The sequence below is a fragment of the Triturus cristatus genome, chromosome 5_2 (genome assembly GCF_964204655.1).
Source record: "Triturus cristatus chromosome 5_2, aTriCri1.1, whole genome shotgun sequence".
Classification (NCBI taxonomy): domain Eukaryota; kingdom Metazoa; phylum Chordata; class Amphibia; order Caudata; family Salamandridae; genus Triturus; species Triturus cristatus.
The window spans coordinates 595,111,289-595,132,712 of NC_140588.1; positions in this window are offsets into that span (position 1 = coordinate 595,111,289).

The following is a 21,424-nucleotide window of genomic DNA, read 5'->3' on the forward strand; positions in this document are numbered from 1 at the left end:
CTACAATACATACAATACAATACAACACTTATCTTTACTTAAAGAAGACGCAGTCCTTAGGGATTTCTTGCTAGGACCAAGAAAACCGCGTCAAAAACGTTTCATATATGCCGGCATTTATGCTGCTTATAATAAAATATGGAAGGTTTCACAGGCAGAGGCCGCAGAAAGAATATGTGAGCTTGATCGTATTAACTTAGAGAAATCTCTCACTGTGGTCGACAATGGGTTAACAACTTTGTCATCCAGAATATATTCACTGGACAACATTGTATCCTCTGCTATTGACATACTGGAACAAGATTTAGCCATGTTACAACAAGGCCAATCTTAGTTACGTTCTATTATGTTATTAGGCTGGATGCTGCAATCCTTGCGTGCAGGCTATGTGCCTTGGAGTTTTATCAACACGTCGTCTCTGTTTTCAGAATACAATCTCACGGATAAACAGATCGAAATGGCACAAAGGGGAACAAAGTATACAGTGCTGAGCATTGAAAAACTGGAAAAATTACCATTTACAGTAGCAGAAAAAACTGTTACAGAATGGCTTATCCATGGCAAAATAACTCTGCCTGTCACTACTTTTCATTTTCAGTATTGCCTCAAACAAATGCAAGCAGGCAAATATGAAAGGTTGGGTAAAGAAGACATTAAGACATCCTGGTATTTACCTTATGAATACAGATGTTGGAGTGGGGGTCGTGAAGTGTTTCGCAGCGGTACACACTGTGAAAATGCATTGAGCGGATCACTCATATGTCAGGACATTTCTTTGCACGGGGCTTGTAATGGTTCTGTGGCAAACTTGTCCTGCCACCTGCAGGGTACACCAGCTGCTGTGAATAATCCAACGTTTGGCCAACTTTCTAACAGGAGTTACCTCATGTTGAATGATCAAAGTTGATGTGGTATGGTGCCAGGAATCCCATATCTGGTAACGGTTAGCTCCAGGGTTACTTGTTGTATGCTAGTATTGTTGCCCCTTCAAATAGACACAGTCAGGGAGTCGCCTCTATGGCCTTCATTGAATGTTTCTTTTATACGTTTTGATACTTTAAGCAGAATGAAAGCCATGCTTTTGCAACACACCGTGCCTTTGACCTCGGCAAAAGAAACATATGTTCTACAAATTGCAAGGACTTCGGCTGAGATACAGGCTCTAATACGTACAAACTTCCCTATACATTTCGTAGAAATTATGGGAAGTATCTTAAACATGTCTGATGTGAGCGGGATTGTACATGTATTTAAGACCATATGTTCAGGACTGTTAACACCTTTTCAGGCAGTCCTCCGAATCATTCCAAACTTCGTGCATTCGGTATTTGGTGGTCTGCCACTACTTCTAGCACTCATTGCTGGAATCCTGTTACCATTCCTACTACTACACTATGGCAAGCCTATCCACCGGCGTCACTCCCAGCAACTTGGAGAAAGCTCTCCTAGAAAGGAAGTGCTGTGAGCGCATAGTGAAACTTTTGGGCATACCTTATCTACGGGAACTTAATACAACATGGTTTCTGTCATTTGGACCAATCTGGCAAGATTGCATCTTACCTGTTCTACGCTGCCTGCTTTGCAGTGAAAAATGTGTGCTAGACATCTGTCTAACACTCCCATCATTCATGCCAATGGATATCGATACTCTGCTGGACCCGATAGCGGCCCATGCTCTGTGTTGTCCCCAGAGGCTACCAATCCTGATGACGGCATTCGTTGAGATCTCACAGACGCTTCCTGCTGCTGCTGAGGTATGAGATGGATCAACAGTCACACAGGTAACAACGGACGCGAACATTGCTGCGGAATCCCATGCTGAAGGCGATGCTCACATCTCTGTGCAGTTAACCTTCTAAACGAGGAGTTCCAACTGTAACCGACATCGGTAGACGATCTTTTGTCTACAGGAGTAGATGATTTCATGGTTAAACCAGACCCATTCACTGACTTTGATTCAGGTCACAGTGTACCTGGGAAGCTATGAATTTGGCCTTCATATTTTCAAAACAGAACAAAACTTGAAACTCTTCCTAAAATTGACAATTTTTTTCTAAATTTGAAAATACATGGCAATTCAATCTGCTTACAGTAGAACTGTTCATATAGAACGGACTTCTTTGAATACTTCAAGGGACACATTGTCACCTTATTTACCACTATCTCATTTAGGGCCTTATGTAGGTAGCCTAACATTTACCACTTCATAAATACCGAATTTTACCGATTCGGTATTTATGAAGTGGTAAATGCTATGTAGGTAATCAGTCGGTAAAAATTACCGAATCGGAATTGGTCGGTAATTAAGAATCGGTATTTACCGATTCGGTAATGGTAACTGGCTTCACATTGATTCCTATGGGCCAGGAGGCCCATAGGAATCAATGGGAAGCCAGTTACCATTACCGAATCGGTAAATACCGATTCGGTAATGGGGGGAGCACAATCAAGGGTGGCAGGGTGTCACAGTGACACCCTGTTGCACCCCTGATTCCTGCATGTGTGCACATGTGGCACACATACATGCCCTAAGGGCATGTATGTCTGCCACATTGCACACTTCTAAGGGCCAAATAATTCTTTTTCTAAGACATTCGTCATTTACCACCAACTTTTAGTTGGTGGTAAATAACGAATCCACACTACACCCACACACTCCCCCTACATCTCATTTCAGGATTCGGTATTTACCGAATCGGTAAAATTACCCATTCGGTAATTTTACCGATTCGGTAAATTACCGAATCCTGAAATGTCCCCCCTACATACCAAAAGCCTGAATACCGGTCGGTAACGTGATTTTTACCGAAAATCGGCCGTTACCGACCGGTATTGGGCTTCCTACATATGGCCCTTAGTACCATGTTATGAAATGGCTTTGGTTTTTGAATAATTGTCAACCATTTCATCATATGTATATATTTCTATTTATTCACATTGCAATTATTTCCGATATATGATTGGAATGAAAAACTGCTTTAAAATGTGCAGTACCTTTGCATTACATGTTTAGCATTACATGTTTAGCAAACGTTTTAAAAAAACTTCTTTGAGTATGCTTTTACAAATGATTTTTTGCAACATGTGGTACTCAGTTTAATGTTTAGCATTTAATGTTTAGCATTTAGTATTATCGTTCAATCGAAAGTGGAGTGGGTGTTGTAATCCGCTTTAGGTGTCCGTATATAGGTTTTCCTGAAACATGTCCTTATATAGGCACAATTTGCATTGCCCTTATATAGGCATAAGATCCCAGTCCTTATTTAGGCAATAGCCATGCTATCCAAATACAGGCTTAGTCATCTACATTTGTCCACCCCAACGTCACAACAAGTTCTTAGAAACCAGACCCTTAAGCTCTTGGGAGCTCCCCTAGCACAGGATTACTGATTTCTCCAAGAACTCATTTATTAGGCATGAGCCGCTATTCCTTAAGGGTTCATTCCTGATGTCTTCCTCTGGCCTACTTTACGTCAATGCTAACATTCCAAGGCACCTACCAGGTATAAATATACCTTCCCTTGTCCAAGCAAGTGGGAGGAGACCTCGACTTTAAAGGAGCCCTTGTCCCGGCCTGACGCACTGACAAGAGAGGCTGTCATCCCTGCTCGCAGAGAATCCAGCTCTCAGTGTTCTGACTCCCTTCGCGGGGTATTAGAGTTCGAGAGCCAGAAAGAGATTCCCACCTCTCTCATTCTCAAGGTATGGAGTTAACTAGGACCTAGAGGGACTCTTGGCATACCAGACATGGCATACCAGACTATAGCATACCATACTATAGTCTACCATACTATAGAATACATCACCTACTTCTTATCTTGTACTACACTTAGGTTAGGTACACTGGGGTAGAAGTAGTTAGAGAATCATCTTATGAGTACTCACATTTTCAGCTTATATTTTTTATGTATATGAATATATGTGTCATAACTAAAAGATAATGCTAGCGCAGTATTATTTCTTTCTATTGCTTACGCTGTACATAATATATCTTGCATACTGTCTTACGATTACAACAGCTCATATCTCTTACACGAGAAACAAGACAGTTCAATAAATCCTTTTATTAAAAGGCTTGTCTATTCTTTCTGTGTAACTCTGAAGAAACTAAGCATGTACGATTAGCTGAGTGAAACTGTTATCTCTTGTTTTCACTTTTCTGAGATTGTTCCAACCCTAAAGGGAAACAAAGTTGTCATGTTTAAGCGATTGCCAGAAACTACTCCCTTATTGTTTACAAGGAGTTTCTAGTGGCCTCTGAGTCAGCTGGCACAAAGTAATTAAGTTTAATATATTCAATAGGGGCATACTGACCTCAGTCCTATGCCAAATCTATAGGGTATATTATTTCAATGCGCAGAGCCCATTAGGGAAATAGGAACTACACTACACTGGGGAGGAAGGGTTTTAGTTTCTTTAAAATGTTCATCTGATCATTCACTGCTTTGGTGGTAGTACTGATGTGATCTTAGATGTTCAGAAATGATAATTCTCTTTTTTTCCCCCTTTTTTTTTTCCTCATCTCACCAAAAGACATCTGCAGATTTAACGAGCCGTCTTATTATACAACTGGGCGCCTCACGGCTAACTGTGTTTGCTTAGGTCGGCCCGGCCTGCCCTGGGTGATAGAGGCGTGGTGTAATCATAGGACACGGGGGGAAGACACTCTTAAAACATTACCAACCGCAAATCCCGGCCCCAGCTTAACAGAGGATGCCAAATGATAAGCGATGTTTCCTTGGTCCCTTCTTGCTCTAAACGTGCCATGCTAAACGAGGCTTTAAGCCAACCTTCTCTGTTCGGGGGGATAGAATCTTTCCACTTTATGCAGATCTTCCTCCGAGCGAGCAAAATTAGATATCATAACAGACCCCTATGGGTCTGTGATAGCACCCCGTCCGTAAAGCCATTGCCCCCAAAGAACACCAGCTGAAGATTAACCTCAATGTTAATTTAAAAAATGTCCCATAAGGAGCCCCCCACATCTTTCCAGTAAGATCTTAACTCCGAACATTCAAAAAAGATGTGGATGTCGTCCGCGTTCGATAATTTACATCTAGGACATTTTGGGGGAGGAAGAGCGGACAACTTAGCTATCTTGGCTGGGGTGTAATAGAGTCTGTTAAGGACGAAAAGATTATTCTTTTTTAAACTGGCTGGTTTGATGTATTTATAAAGTAGTTTAAAGGATGGCTCAAAAAAGTCTTCAATATTGGGGCCGAGGGATGATTGGTTCCTGACTGATGATTAGGGTGGGATAACTATATCATCTGCTTCAAGAAGCCTTGTATACCACATGGATATCTCTTTCTTTTTTGGTTGAACAGTTTGTAATAGCAGCTCTAGTTCCCAATTCCCACCTATTTCATCCCCTTCTGCCTCATACCATGATTTGAGTTGCAAATACTTAAACTTAGAGAGTGTAGGGCCTATCTTAGCACTTAAGATCTCCCATGGAAGAATCCCATCTAAGTCTAACAAATCAGACCATTTGGCCATACCAGCTGTTTTAATTTGAGTCGCCAAACTATCTCTAAGGCAGAGTGGGGTCTCCGGGGAATCCCATATGGGAGCAAAATCAGAGAAATATCCAATACCCCATCTGCGTCTCACTTTATACCATGTCTCCAAGGCGGCCTTAAGGACCTTAAGACGCACACGTTTAAAGTATTTTGGGGCCCGAACTTATATAGAAACCCTTCCCCTCCGCTTCCCCCTCGACCATATCCATCTCACCCAGGAGCCTACCCCATGTTGTATCCTCCGGGATAGAAAGCAGCATCCTAATACCCTTGAATTGAAAGGCCATTAAATACCAACTGATGTCCGGAAGGGCCAACCCACCTTTCTAGAGCTTCCACCTAAGCTTTTTCCAGGACATCCTTGCGCTTTTATGCCCCCAGATGAAGCTCCAGATTTTCCCCTGGACCTTACTAATGCTCTTACTGGGGAAAACTAAGGGCACTGCATTGAACAGATAGGTCAGCTTAGGGAGAATACTCATCTTCACCAGATTGACCCTTCCATATATCGTCAAAGGAAGATTCCTCCATCTGGCGAAGAGGTGATCAATTTCCTTTGTGATTTTCTCTAGGTTAATCAGAGGGATTTTGTTCAGGTCTTTAACAATATTTATACCCAGATACTAAAATTCATTACTGATGGAACCTCCCCTATAGTCGATGTTCCAGCACATCACTTCAGTTTTGGAGGAATTGGCTAGATACCCAGATATTGAGCCAAATGCCTCCTACAAATTTTCGAGCCGTGGAATAGTTGCCTCCGGATCACTGGTGTAAATAATAATATCATCAGCATACAGTGCTATTTTACAATGATAGTTTTGAGATTTAAAAGGACAGATTAAGTCATCTAACCTGATAGCTTGCGCCAAAGGCTCAATGCAAATATTAAATAAAAGGGGGGATAAGGGGCACCCCTGCCTGGTCCCTCTCTGGATGTCAAAACTGGGAGTCAGGGTGCCATTCAACAGGATCTTTGCGGAGGATCCCTGGTAACAATTGCTTAAGATCTGGACAAAGACAGGGCCCATGCCCAGCCCCTCAAGAACCCCCTAGAGATACCTCCAGCAGACCCGGTCGAAGGCCTTAGCTGTGTCCAAGGCCACCACAGCCAAGGGGTCCGTTCTCACCATAGCCAAATCGATATTCCCAATCAATAGTTGAGTCTGTTCCTGGATATTCCTCCCTGCCATAAAACCCTTCTGGTCACAGTTAATCAGATTCGGGATCAGTTTCGCCATTCTCCCTGCCGGAATGCCCATAAATATCTTATAATCGGCATTCAGCAGGGAGATCGGGCAGTAGAGTCAGCCTTCAGTGGGTCTTTCCCTGGCTTCAGTATCAGCACAATAGTGGCTTCCTTCCAGGATCTGGGTACAATACCTGTTAGGCTATAAACTGAGTTAAATAAAGTATGAAGTACCGGGATCAATTCATCCGATAGAAGTTTGTAAACTTCATTCGGAAGAGCATCCAAGCCAGAAGCTTTATTATTTTTGGACTTCTTTATTTGATCCCTGATCTCTTCTACGGTTATAAGGGCATCCAGAAAGACCCGACCAACTTCAGTTAAGGTGGGCAGAGATTTGCCCCTTATCCAAGAAAATATTTTATCCTGAGAGGGAGCCAGATTTTCTTTATACAGATACGAAAAAAGGGAAAGAAGACGATCTTACATGTCTTCAGCCTTGCTAAATTTATCTCCATTACTATTAATTATTAGTTCATTGATGTTATTTTTTGAATGGTCTGTCCTGGCCTTCCAGGCCAAAAAAGCGCCTGCTTTTTTCCCATATTCAAAATTTTCCATATTTTCCGCTAACCATTGTGCCCTGCATTTCTGGTCCAACAAGCTCCTAAGCTCCTGCCTAAACCCCTCCAGTTCTGCCTGAACTTGTATCAGTCTTTCTCGGCTCTCCTGATTAAGGCTGTTCCTCTCTGCTTCTAATCTATTTATCATACTCTCAATAGAAAGTAGTTCCGAAGCCTTAGCTCGGTTTTTAGAACTAATTAGACCATGTAACGTGCCACTCAAACTGGCTTTATAAGCATCCCATACATAGTCTATAGACGTTTAACCTAGGTTAAATAAAAAATATTCCAGGGAGGAAGCTCTGATGGATTGAACAATTCCAGAGTTTAACTGCATTACTCTGTTCAATGTCCATCTACTTTGTGTAATATTACTTTCCTTGGAATATGAAAACAAGACAGGAGCATGATCGGAGAGATGCCTGGGAAAGACAGATACCTCACATAGATTATCTAACACTTCCCTATTAACTAAAATGTAATCTATTCTAGATGAATGTTGATATTTTTTACTATAAAAAGTGAACCCCTGGAGATCTCCCTTCTTGGCCCTCCAGAGGTCTACCAAGTTCATATCAAGTAACAGGTTTTTCATGGCCCGTCGAGATCCCAATTTTCCTGCTACTCGACTCAAATTAGATCTATCTTTGGATGGGTCAAGGCGAACATTAAAATCAACCTATTATTAAGAGAGGAGTGGCCAACATCAATTTGTCTTGTAATTTACTTAAATACGAAGGGTCATCAACATAGCAATCATAAAAAGAAGAACAAGCCAATTCTAAACCCCCAAACTCCATCTGGGCCTCAACCCATCTCCCTGATTGGTCTGTCAGTACCGATTTAACTATACAAGGGGTCCCTTTCTTCACCAAAATTGCGACACCTCTGCTGTTAATTGATTGCTGCTAATAACAAAAACAGTTTATCCAGGAGATTTTTGAAAAAATTGAATGTGATTTGGTAGCAGTCAGATGTGTCTCTTGTAAAAGACAAACCTGAACAGGGGCGAGTTCTAGGTACTTGAATATCAACCTTTGCCTACGCGGGCACCTTACACCATTCACATTCCAGGAAATGAAACAGATTTTACTGTCCCTTTTAGTGTTACCTTCCATCAACTAATGCACCCCTTCCTTGAATTATACTGCATTTCTTAAGATACAGATGAGATGAGAAATATATTTTTTATTTTTTCCCCCTCTGCTCCCCATCCAGTGAACCCCCCAACTTCCCCATTCTCCCCCTGTGACCCCCTACACCCTGCGGAACCCTCCCTTCCAATAGACTAAGCCTATTCGGTCTCCACCCCCTTGGGTAACATGATTACTAATAATTAACCCTAGGGACTTCTGACCTAGAAACCGAGGCCTACTAGACCTTCATTTCCCTCCCTACTTTTCATGTTGAATCTGAGCAATACGGGCATCCACCTCTTCAGTTGAGCGAATTATACGCATGTGATTATTCCACTTCACACGTAGTGTGGCAGGGAACCTCAACAGAGCCTTTGGCCCCAGACTATTTAGCTCTGCTAACCTCTTCCCCAACTCCCACTGTCTTGTAGCAGTTATGTGTGAAATGTCAGATCTGATGAAAAAGGAGAGGGAGGGCATGTCCGAAGGTGGAGATGATATCACCCCTTCCTTGAGTGCGGCAGTCAGAATCATCTCCTTAACAGAATAAGACAGAAAATTCACTAGGATATTCCAGGGTTTGTGCATCCCTGGGTTTCTCTTAAAGGGATCCTGATGTGCTCTTTGGATTTCATATGCAAGATCAATGTTTGGAAAGTTTTTCAAAACAGAGCCTTTTAATAGGGAGATCAGAAACCCCTTAATGTCCTCCACCTCAAGAGCTTCCGGGATATTTAAAAACTTCAAATTGTTTTTTCTAGAGTGGTTTTCCAGTCACTCAAGGTCATCCTTCAGATCTTTATTTTGAGTTGATAATTGATAATGGCAGAGGTCGTTTGGATCGTTTCTTTTAGTTTGGGGGATCTCAGCCTCAATTGCATCGGTCCTTAAGGTAACTTCCTCTAGCTTCTGTGCCAGTACCTCGCATGATGAGCGAATTGCGGCCTGATTCGCTTCTGATACAGAGAACCTACTGGCTAACTCTGCTTGATTCATCTCCGAAACAATAAACCAGCTGGTCATCTCTTCTTTCATGACCAGAAGTAAGTCGGCTAAAGAATGTGTATTCGAAGCTATGACCGTGTGGTCCTTGAGGTCAGGTGTGTTTAAACTTTTGCTGCTTCCTTGATGGGGTTTTTCCACCCCCTGTTCCAGTACTTGCTCCTGTACCTGCTCCTGCTCCTGCTCCGGTTCATCTTGTAATCCCAAGACTGAGTATCTATTAGTGAGATTCACCATCGGGTTGACCACAGACTCTGTTTCAGTTTCAAGCACTATATTGGCGGAACAAGGAGCCTGGGATTCACTTCCCGCTGGGCTAGCCTGCGAGGTGTTACTTGTAGGCTCTCGACCATTTAAAAATAATGGCTTCCTGACTGGACACACTGGGGCCATGAGCATAGAAGTGGATGTGGACATGGATGTGGACATGGGTGTAGTCATGGACAGAGACATAACTTGATAGAAAGTTTTTAAAGACAGGGTAATTTTTGATTTTATAATAGTTGTTTTCTGGTCCCGGCTTTTTCTCTTACCCTTAATCACTCTCACTTTTGCTGGATCTCTGCTGTCAGTAGTGTTCCCACCCTGCTTGCGTTGTTTAATTGCTGCTCTGACTTCAGAAATGGGGGGGAGACACGGAGTGGTAGGGTTGACTGAGTAATGACGGTGTTTGAGGAAAGGTGAGCTGCTCTGGCTCGCAGGGTGTACCTACTTATTTTAGGGGGATATACCCACTTTAATCCCATCACTTTTCCCCATACAACAGAGAAGGGTGTCCCCTTCCTGGATCAAAGGTACACCCACTTGGCAAAGCAGCAAAATATTACTACTACTGCTGAGGCTCTCAACCTCAGTCAAGGCTTCAGATGCTAACCTACCGTCTGGTAGGTAGATTAAGTCCAAACTAGTGTCCTTGGCCTTTTCAGAAGGAGCCAGTCACTGGATCCCCCCTACCTACTCACCATCCTCCTCCTCCTCGTGAGACCATCTAAATCGGCCGTCCGGGTATGCATCGAAACTGGTGCTGGCTCTTCCTCCTATGCACCGGAGCAACAAGCAGGCAACACCTCGACGTCTCCGCTCATGCGCTTCCTCTCCCCACCTCCAGCGCCGAGCTCCTGATTCAGCGCAGCTTCCGTAGACACCGAGACTGCCCAGATCGTCGTGGCCGCAAAGCAACGGGCCCCCCCGCATGTCAGGTCGGCGAAAACAAGGAGAGAAATGAAGGTAGAAAAAAAAAATTGTTTGCTAGGGCTTCAGCATCGGTGTCACCATGTGGAAAACCCGAGGGAGCGTAACCGCAGCCGTTAATGAGCAGCCGCCATGTTCCTCCTCCAGCAGCCCTGAACTGCACAGTTCTCCTGTGATAATTCTCCAAGATATTGGAGGGTCTATAATATGAAGAGAGCAGTTGAGGGCCATTGGATGCTTCATCCGTAGGTCAATCTTGATATTGTGGTTAGGTGTGGTAATGAGTTGAAAGTCTGTTCTGGCAGCATTGAGTCTGAGATGGTTGCAAGTAAGCCAATTCTGGGTAGTTTGTAGAATAGTGTTGATAAACATGATGTCTCCTTGGGTGGCAATTTTCAAAGGCAATTGGGTGTCGTCTGCATACATGTGATAATAAATGTTAGAGGATGTCAAGGAGTCTGCTAGAGTTTCCATAAATAGGTTGAAGAGAGTGAGTGAGAGAATGGATCGCTGTGGACCCCCAACGATGACCAGGTGGGCTTGGACAAGGACTGATTATCCTTTACTCTTTGGGCTCTGTTATGGAGGAATCAGGTAAACCAGTGTAGGACAGACCCTAATAAACCCATCCTCCGTTCAAGTAGGTTTAGTAGACTGTTATGTTTGACAGTATCGAACACAGACGATACGTCAAAGAGGATAAGAATACATGATTCATTCTGGTCCAGCATTTTTAATACATCATCCACTATGTGAGTGAGTGTTGATTCTGTGCTGTGACCATGACAGAAGCTGGATTGGCATTGGTCAACGATTTGGAAATGATCTATGTGGTTGCAGTGTTGGATCTGGACACATTTTTCAAGAAGCTTCACCAGAGTGGGGATACTGGAGATCGGGTGGAAATCTTGAAGGTCTTAGCAATCTGCAGTTGCTTTTTCAAAACAGGGGTTACTTGCCCTACTTTTAGGCAGTCAGTGATAGTGCCTTGGTGGAGCGAGGCATTTAGGATCTTGGTCCATAAAGGAGGAATGGACAATTTGATCTTGTTGAAGACATTTGGAGGTAAATTGTCGATGAAGTGATTTGAAGGTTTCAACGCTATATGCATGCTGTGAATGTCAATTTCATTGAGGGGTGTGTAGGTGTGCCAAAAGGCATTGTTTTTGGGGGAGTGCCCCGGGTGATCAGCAGGATCAGGAGTCCGTGGGGGATGCGGCAAGATATGTGAGATAACCGCCAGGAGCTCCCTCGCTGACTGCAGATAATTTTCAATGATTTTCTTTTTTCCCACGAAGAAGGAACCAACGTTCTTGCAGTTTGTGAGCATGTTGGCCCGGGTGCTGAGAAAGTTTGGTAGGTTAAGTGATTGATGTTTGACAATTCCAAAAAGGTTTTTGGGTTGATTTCTAGCTTGGCCATGCGGGGCTCTTTTTGCAAATCTCAGATTGCGACTTTTAGTATTAAGGTTGTCGTTGAACCAAGGTTTAGAAACTTTAGTGGGTATGTTTTTATAGTTGAAGGGAGGGATTGAGTCAAGGGTGTTCAAGATGGAAATGTAGTGTTCTGTGAGGTCGTGAACAACTACCATGTCCATCTGGGGAGCCATGGAGTTATAAATGAGGATAGATAAGTCATTAGGATTTATGTTCCGCAAATTTCTTTTCCATTGTTTTGGTTTCTTCAGTTGAGCTCTTTTTGGGATCACAACTGGATTGACGAAGAAGGTGATACGGTAGTGGTCTGTCCACTCGCACAGGGCAATGAAATCCAATGTGATGTTGTCCATTTTTGCAATGATAAGGTCTAAGGTCTCACCCACACTTGTTGTGATTAGGGCTGTAACAGATTTGGGTCAACTCAAAGACGGATAGAAAGGATTTGAAGCTGTTCCCTGCATGGTCATTCTGGTAATTCCAGTGAAGCTTGAAGTACCAGAGGAAGATCTGGGTAACTTGATGATCCTTGTTGGTTGAGATGACTCCCATTACAATGAAAGGTAGATTGTCTCCAGGAGGGTGATAGAATATGCCAAATTTGCAAATGAGTCTATCGTTGGTAGTGATATTGATGAATTGTTTGGCCAGGTTTCTGTAAGGATAATGATATTGAACTCATGTGTGAGGATGAGGTCATAAATATCAGACACATGACTGACAGTTTATCTGCAATTGAGGAGCATGCATTTCAGTTGGTTATTGGTGTAGACAGTAGCACGACGGGTGAGGTTGATACGCTTGAGATTGGCCGTATTTACTGCTCTGGAGCTGTAACTAGGTTCTCTGTAGGGGTTAGCCTGAACGGATTGGATTTGAACCCAATAAACCTTGTTAGTATCTTTTGTGGGGAAGTAATTGAAGAGGAGGGCGTGGGTGTTACTGTGTGATAGGCATTCTGTCAATCTCATGGGTCGAGAGGGGGCATTATACATGGGTGTGGGTTTCCAACTAAGGTGATGAATATGAAGGATGTGGGCAGGCGCTGTGGGAACAAGACTGATTCATCGAGGCTTTGTCTGGCCTTTGATTGAGCAGCAACTCTGTGATGGTGGATGTAAGTCTCTGTAGTCCATCCTTGAGATGAGGATGGAGAAGGTTAAGTGAAATCTCATCAAGGCGATATTCCAATGAGACATGGTGGTGGGTGCTTATGGGTTAGAAGGTGAGGCTAGGTTGAGAGGGGGAGACAAGAGCGGAAGAATGGAGTATTTCTAGGTCAGGAAGGTCCTACGAAGGGACAGTCTGTTTGGGGTTGGAAATAGATGGAAGGAGAGAGAGGGGTATTAAGTGCAGAGTTGAAGACCTAGGTGGCAAGAGGTTAGTCTTTTTAAGGAAAATGGATTCCAATGAGAATGACATATGGGCATAGGGGGCAGATGTGAGAGTACAGGATGTACCCACATGGGAGAGTTCAGGGAACATGGTTGTAAGGTCGTGGGGGACAGATTAGGTCCTGGAAGAGGGAGTCTATGCTAGTTGTAGTAGCGGCATAAGATGCCTGTGATCTGGGTCGGAGTATCATGTGGTGAGTCTCAGACCATGCAGTATACATAGGATCACAGGTAGGGTAGGCAGGAGACGAGGTGGGGGAGCCTGGCAGATGGGTATGGACTCAGTGATTCTGGGGTAAACATAGTTGTTACTAGGGGTGGAATAGTGAAACCAGGGGAGCTTGAGCTAGAGGGACTTTGAATGGCGGATGAGATTTTAATGTTCACAGCCCTTTTGATGATAGGGAAGATCTCATCCAATATTGCTAGTTTGCCATTTGAAAATTGAATTAGTATGTTCCCATTATTATATGAGGATATGGTAATGCCCACTCTGCAGTGAGGCGAGGAAGATACTGAAAGTCTTAGACCGTGGGGTATTTCCCGGAGTTGGTGATCCAGAGCAAGGAGTAAAGGGCAATCTTCCATTTTGCACGTCCTTTTGTGTAAAAGATGAGGTCACTAATTAACATTCCCTTACCAGAGCGGAAGTATGGGTCAGAGGTAAGGGTTTCAGGGTGGGATTTGAGGAGTCTGTGTTTGAGGTTTTTGGAAGCAATTTTGGAGAGATTAGGAGGGTACTTAATTGTGAAGGAATTAAGGCCCGTAGGTTCTAATTTTATGTCCCTTGTTCTAGGAGAGATAGGGCCCATGGTGGGTGAGCAGGTAACTCCCAAAGAGGATGAGGGGTAGATGTCCAAACGGAGGGTTTCAAAGGGTTCCAGAATGCTACCTTATGTCATAGGGTGCAGGAAGAGTTAGGAGAATGCTTCATGTGGGCTGGTTGGATACCTCAAGAGATCTCTGAGGGAGCGGAGTGGTTGCCAGAGCTAACAAGGGAAAGCTCATAATATGGGGGCCACGTGTGCGCTATAGCAGATCCAATGTAGAGGAATGCCAAGATTGTGATGGTAGCAAGAGGTGAGTGTAACCGTCCCCTCCATGGGAGCGAGCCGAGGGGCTACCAAATTACAGTGAGGAATTAAAACTCAGAGCCATTCCAAGATGGCTGCTCCATTCTGAAATCAGGGTTCTTAAAGGTAGAGCCTTAGTCCTTCTTTAGGTTCAGGTAATTCATCGTGAGTTGAGTCCTATGTCCCTTTCCATTCCAGGGGAGGGGGCCACCATGTGGAGAGGGAGGGAAAGAGATCAGGGCTCCTAAAGGTAGAGCCTTAGTCCTTCTTTAGTTTCAGCTAAATCCTAATGGGTTGAGCCCTATGTTCCTTTCAATTCCAGGGGAGAGAGCCGTTATAGTCTGAGTAGGGGCCAGACTATAGCCATTCCAATATGGCTGCTACTTAGAGGCTCAGGGATAACAGTCTGAAGCTAGAGCCAGAAGTCCTACTTTACTTTCTATGGAAGAACACAACCTAGGTCTGTTTCAATGTCCCAGGATACAGCACATCAGTCTCCCAGAACATCAGCCCAGTGTGCAAGAGGTTTGCAAGGGTGGCTACGGCGGGCATAAGCGTCCCTCCAAATCCTCAATAAGAGGTGTGAGAAGCCTTCAAGGAAGGCTGACCCACCTCAGGCCGACCTCCTCTCTGCGCTGCCACAAGTCGGAACCGCTCTTCCAGGAGAGAGAGAGCACATGAAGCCAAAGTGGAAGACAGCAAGTGAGACCGCCCAGAAGCGGTGCAGGGAGTGCCACACTCACCAAGCTTCTGCACCTTCCTTGTGGCAGACTGGCTTCGTCCCTCAACCTTTTTCAAGCTGATGGGGGAGGCAGGCAGGACAATGGTACTGTGTGGGTCCCAGTTGGATCACAGCGCTGATGAGGGAGTCGTTCCCTGGCTGTCTGGACTCTGGCAACCTGGTCTCTGAATCATGATCAGGGATGGCGGCGATAGCGAAGGGTAAAGCTCGCCCATCATCCAGGAGTGTCAGCATCTGACTTGGCAGCAATAGGCAGAGAGTGTCTGTTGGATAAGTGGAACAGTGAGCAAGGCCTCATCCTCGGGAGAGGAGAATACCTGCAGAAAGTGATCTGTGGCTGGCGCGAGTATCTTAAAGGTGAGTTCCCAGTAGATTCCGGCAGATTTCTTGTAATGATGGTATAAAGTAGTACATTAAATGGCAGGGTATAACAGAGATATTCAGAGATTATTGATCCCTAACATCAGAGCTCCCTCCATGTAGCTACAACTCAATGGCAATATTGCTTTACCATGGATAGTGGGCAACCATGTCTGGTACCCCGTGGATGTGAATTGGGGCTGATATAAGAGGCCCTGTTTTGACCCTGGTCAGCGGTTGGGTGTAAAGCAGTCTCACTAGTCAGATAAATCAGTGTCTGAGTACATAGCAAGACAATTCTTGAGAAAGGTAAGGCCACTCCAAGGAGTAGGAAGCCTTCTCCAGGTCTAAGAACATGCATCCAGCTTGTGGCAAATGTTGCTGCAGGCAGGGCTGAACCTGTTATGGTCCGAGTGTACTAAGGTTGGGGCCAACGGCAGCAACTGGTCTGCAAGGATCTTGGCCAAGACCTTGTAGACATTGTTGATCAGGGCCATGGGTCTGTACAATCCTGCAGTACTGGGTCTACATTCGATTTAGGAAGGGATATAAGGGCTTACTGATGGGAGGCAGGGCGAGTGTTAGCAGAGAGGGCCTCCTCATACATCAGCAAGGGTGTGAATGCTTTATAAACTTCAGCAGCCAGACCGTCAGAGGCTGGGGTCCTGGCAGTCGCTAGTGCTTTTATTGCCTCCTGGTTCTCAAACTGCATGATAGGCTCATCTAGTTCCCTTCGCTGATCAGGGGTAATGCAGGGCATCGCTATCATGAAAAAGAAGTAGTCAATAACAGCGGGTTGTGCATCTGAGTCTAAGAGCATGTAGTGGTGTTTTAGTTCGTCATGGCTAGTTGAGTGCATAGGGGTGTGCCCTTAGTAAACTAGAGCGCAATGATGGGGTGTCTGGGATGATCCTGTCAGATTAGCCAAGCCAATCACTGGCCAGTTCTATCAGCTGCAGCATGTATGTGGGCTGAGTGTGCGGTGTAGTTGAGACAGCGCAATCTCTCTAACAACACAGCGTGTTTGCGTTGGTTGTCCGGTAGTTGTTGCGTATTGGTAGGACAGTGTATCGCCTGTTGCTCAGAATCTAAAAAGCTTGTGTTCTATACTAGAAATATCCCTAGTGGGCATTTTTCACATGCTCTATTGCGTCCCCAAGCAGTGACCCTGGATTGTTACTTTAAATGCATCCCATTCTAGTGATTATGTGGAGGCCGTGCAGTATTGCGTCCAAAGTAGTCCACAATAGCTGTAGTGAGAGAGGTGCAAAAGGGGGATCTTCCAATGCTGCCATGCCATTTGCAGATGCCAGGTAGGCATGGGGAGAGGGTGGATGTCCCAATCAAGTTGCATATACTGAGGATTATGGTCAGAGTGCGTGCGTCCTAAATAGTCTATGTGTAATACTGAAGGAAGTAAGGAGGAAGTTCCCACAAATCTATCTATGTGGACGTGTAGCTCATATGGAAAGGAGAGAAAGGAGTGTACTTTCATGTCTGGGTTATGGAAGTGCCAAAAACCAACTAGTCATCAATGCAGCAGCCAATCATGCAGCACCTGAGCATTAAATGTTATTGGGGTATGAGGCAATGAGGGAAAGGGGAGGTCGGGGCCTTACTTAGGACATACTTGAAGTCCCCACTATGAGTCACGTTAACCCACTCCAGCAGGACAATGTCTCTGATAGGCTGTTCAGAAATGTAGCTTGTTCGGTGATGGTGGCATTGTGGTATCCAGGAAGATCTGACAGCCATCAAGACAACCCAACATTATCACATATCTACCTTCTGTGTGTAGAACATTGTCATCTACTACAAAAGGGGTATCCTATTTGACCCATATGAGCACACCTCTAGCATAAGAGAAGAAATTAGTAGCAAATACATGTTATCGCCAGTCACTCTGCAATCTGGCAGCTTCCATGTGAGCTAAATCTGTTTCCTGCAAGAGTGCAATGTGTGCGGCGTGACGTGAGGGTGAGTGCTTCCCTCCCACGTTTCAGGAAATTGTGTTAAAGTGTGTCATGTGTATATAGAGAAAGGAAACAATGGAGAGCTGCTCCGTGTGTGGCAATGCGTGTGGGCCTGTACAGGACGGAGGGCTGGGATGTGTATGGCCTTAACAAAGAAGAACAAAACTATCAGTGAACATGGAACCATAAATACCATTTGAGGGGATGAACAACATGTTTACACCCAGACTTTCAAGCAACAAAGGCCGGCAGAGTCTAAACAAGCTAAGAGGCCAAAAGGGACTCTTTCATTACCCATGCAGGTGTGGTAACTGGGTAGCCTGTGCGGCGGTTGGATCCAAGGAACACAGTGGTGGAACACAGTGAGCTCGCTCAATGGAGAAAAACTGCAAGAAGGTTTCTGAAAGGCAACAATTCCCTCAGCCAGCATTCCACATAAGCAATAGCCCCCAACCCCGCCACTCCCTCCGGAAGGACCACCACCCTTATATTATGCCTTCTTGAGTGTCCCTCTGCATCTTCAGCATGATGTTCTAGGATGTGCACTCCATCCGCCACGGACTTGTGCAGCAGCCTGAATTTTTCAGCCAATTTCTGGTGGTCTGTATGCAGCAGCATAAGATCAGCTGTCACTGTGTCTATTTTACTTTCCAATAATGCATGCATGCTCTCTAGAGAGACTCTGATCCTTTCAACTGCTGCTAAAACAGTATCCAACTTGTCCCCAATTGACACTGGAGGGGAGGGAGGTTCCAATGAATCAAGACTGCTGGTCAATTTCTTAGGGACCGTGATATGAGGATGTGCCCTGGGTGCCTGTGAGAGAGGCCATCTATGGCATGCAGCATCAGTAATTCATGCCCAAGGAGGGAGTAGTTGACTCCTTGTGTAGGGTCCGCTTACCAGCCCCTCTCCACTTTCAATGGCACGGCAGCTGGAGCAGCCCTGTGAGCCAGGAGGGAGCAGGTAAGGTTGCCATACTTGAGAGGAGACAGGCATGAGGTAGTGAACAGCACAAAGGAACTTCCAGTAATGACACAGCAAATTTCTGGCAACTCCAAGTGGTGGCCCTAAGTAATGTCAATCGCAGTCTGCAGGCATCCAGCAAAAAATCAGCATGGCACAGGAAGGGTCCACTTGCCAACACCTCACAACCTCCCAAAGCACAGCAGCACGAGCAGCCCTATATACTCAGGTGGAAACAGGCTGGCCTAGGCCACTCCGGTAGGCATATGAATGCTGGGTTCCCCAGCAGAAGTTCTTGAGGCTTGCATGTTAGTGTCGTCCAAGCTGCAGGATGCCACTGTCAGGGTGCAAAGACTCATAGGATTAAAAGGCCCTAACAGGGTAACGTGTACCGTGGGTGGTCGGTCTGCGGGGCAAGGACTCATAGCCCAGTGTAAGGGCTTGGACCTCATCAGTCTAAACAGGTGCCCAATGTCACAGTCATCTAGGCTCAGGTCTCCGGGCCCCAGTTAATGCTCTAGCTGCCTTGATGTCTATTCTCCCACAATAGTGTACTGTACCCTCAGCCACTAGGGTGAGTACACAGTGAGGAAGGATCTGAGGAGATATTTCAGATGATGCAATAAGGGACCCAGTGGGTATCCCCCAGCTGGAGGCTGCTCACCGATATGTTGGTGCTCCTGTGGATACTGGTGAACACTGGCACACAGCCACATATGCAGTGAAGGCTCCCCTGCAACTCAGCACCTGCTCACTTCACCCAATGTGCCAAAGCATGGTCTTGATTAATTGCAGCAGCTCCTGGGGCAGCAACCACTGAGCTAGGTATCCATGAATGCTATCTTTACAAGCATTAAAAGAATCTTCGTAGCAGTCAAACTCTCCAAGTAATTCACTTTCGCTACGCCATGGTTTAAACATCTGCAGAAGTGCTAAATAGTAAAATTCTTGCTTATCTGGAGTTTCACAACTAAGTTTCTTGTGGTTTATAAGATTACCCTTTGCATGTTTTACTAAACAACCATGACATCCAACTACTGCAAACTTTCCTTCTTTTAAATTCTCTTTAACATTTCTTTTCAAGTTGTAATGTTGAAGTACTTCATACAGACATAACTGTTCCAGATGTTGACTCTTTTTCGGATAGTATGTGTCCAACATATTAGTTTTAAGAATGTCTGTACTATCTGGCTCATTTGCTGCTAATTGTTCAATTTCTTCCAATGATTTCAACACTCTATTTCATTTGTAGGCAAGACCTAAACTTACCCAAATGATTCCTTGTGACTTTGAATATAAACTTGAAGAACACACGCAGTCTGAACATTCATATGATCCAATTTCTCGGTGGGGCAGCATTTTCAAACTAAAGCTGTACAATTTTTTGCTAAGACTATTCTCTTGTGCAATTTCTTCCCACATTTGTTTCATCTCTGTTTTTTCAGATTTTGTTATGTACGATATAACATAACGTGCAACTGCAATTGAATTATCCGCAACATACTGGATGTCCATGTTCGCATTCCACATTTTTAATATGACTGGTTGTAGTCATTGATATACTTTGACACTTCTGTTCTTTTTAAGTTGTAGGTATTCTTTGGAGATTTCCGAGTTATTGTGTGCCTCACAGAAGAAAAAAAAGAATTTACTCTTCCTTTACAAATGACTGGACGGGGAAAACCAAACCGACATTTGGTGTAAAATTTTCCTTTAGACTTGTATTTTCTTCTGCAGTACTTTCCACAAAGGTGACTTTGGAAACATAAAACTTGCTGCCTCATGCTTCTATCTCCTCCTTCTCTTGGAATCTCACATGTCACCTACTGTTCGATGAAAGACAATACAGTTTCATCAGAATCAGTTCCAAATTTAGGTGCATCCTTGACCCACAGTAGCATATGTATATGAGGTGCACCTCTTGCTTGGTACTCCTTTCTCCAAAAGAAATCGGTAACTTCTCCAAGAGTTGGATTATTTTTATTACAGATAAAATACATCATACCATGAAACTTATGATTACAATATCTGCACACATTTACAGGATCCAATGAACACAGTTCACCAGGAGTCTTTATTTCAAAAAATGTTATATTAGAATTCGCTTCTCTTAAAAACTCAAGCAAATCTTCCCATGCATACTCTGCATAGCTAAGTGTGACAAACCATGTTGGTGTACTTAAGTTCCGTAACATACACTTGAGTTCTCCATGACGACGATACCAATACTCATTTGTTCCATGTTGACATTCCATCAAATTGATTAACTGTGCTTCTAAAATTTCATCTGTTTCTTGAACTTTCTCCACAAATTCTTTCTCAGAAAGAAGTGATTCATGAACTCCAGTTTTAAGTATATGATTCACTGCATACGAGAGAGAAGACAAATCACTTTCAAACAAAAGGTGTTATATGTATGGAATGCACTGTCGACATCTATGATCTTCAGAATATATTCTTGTTGACCAATATTCTGAAGCTGGAATCCATATAGGTCGGTCATCATATTGTCCACCTTCTCCAGTAGGAAAAACACCTGTGGAAAACAACGAGCTTCCAACCTCTTCTCCCATACACTCATTGGAGCTCCCTGTTCTTTTTTCATTTGAAATAACTCAATGGTGCTTCCTATCACTTCTTTTGAATGCAAAGGACATATTGTATAATGTTCATAAATCTCTTCAGTCCTTGACTTGTCCACTTTCTCTATTTGACCACTTTAAATTTCAAAATCATCTTCTAAACCTATTACCTGTTCATCCACATTTACATTTTTATAATAAATATTGTTCTCTATAAGATATAAGGTAGCCTTTT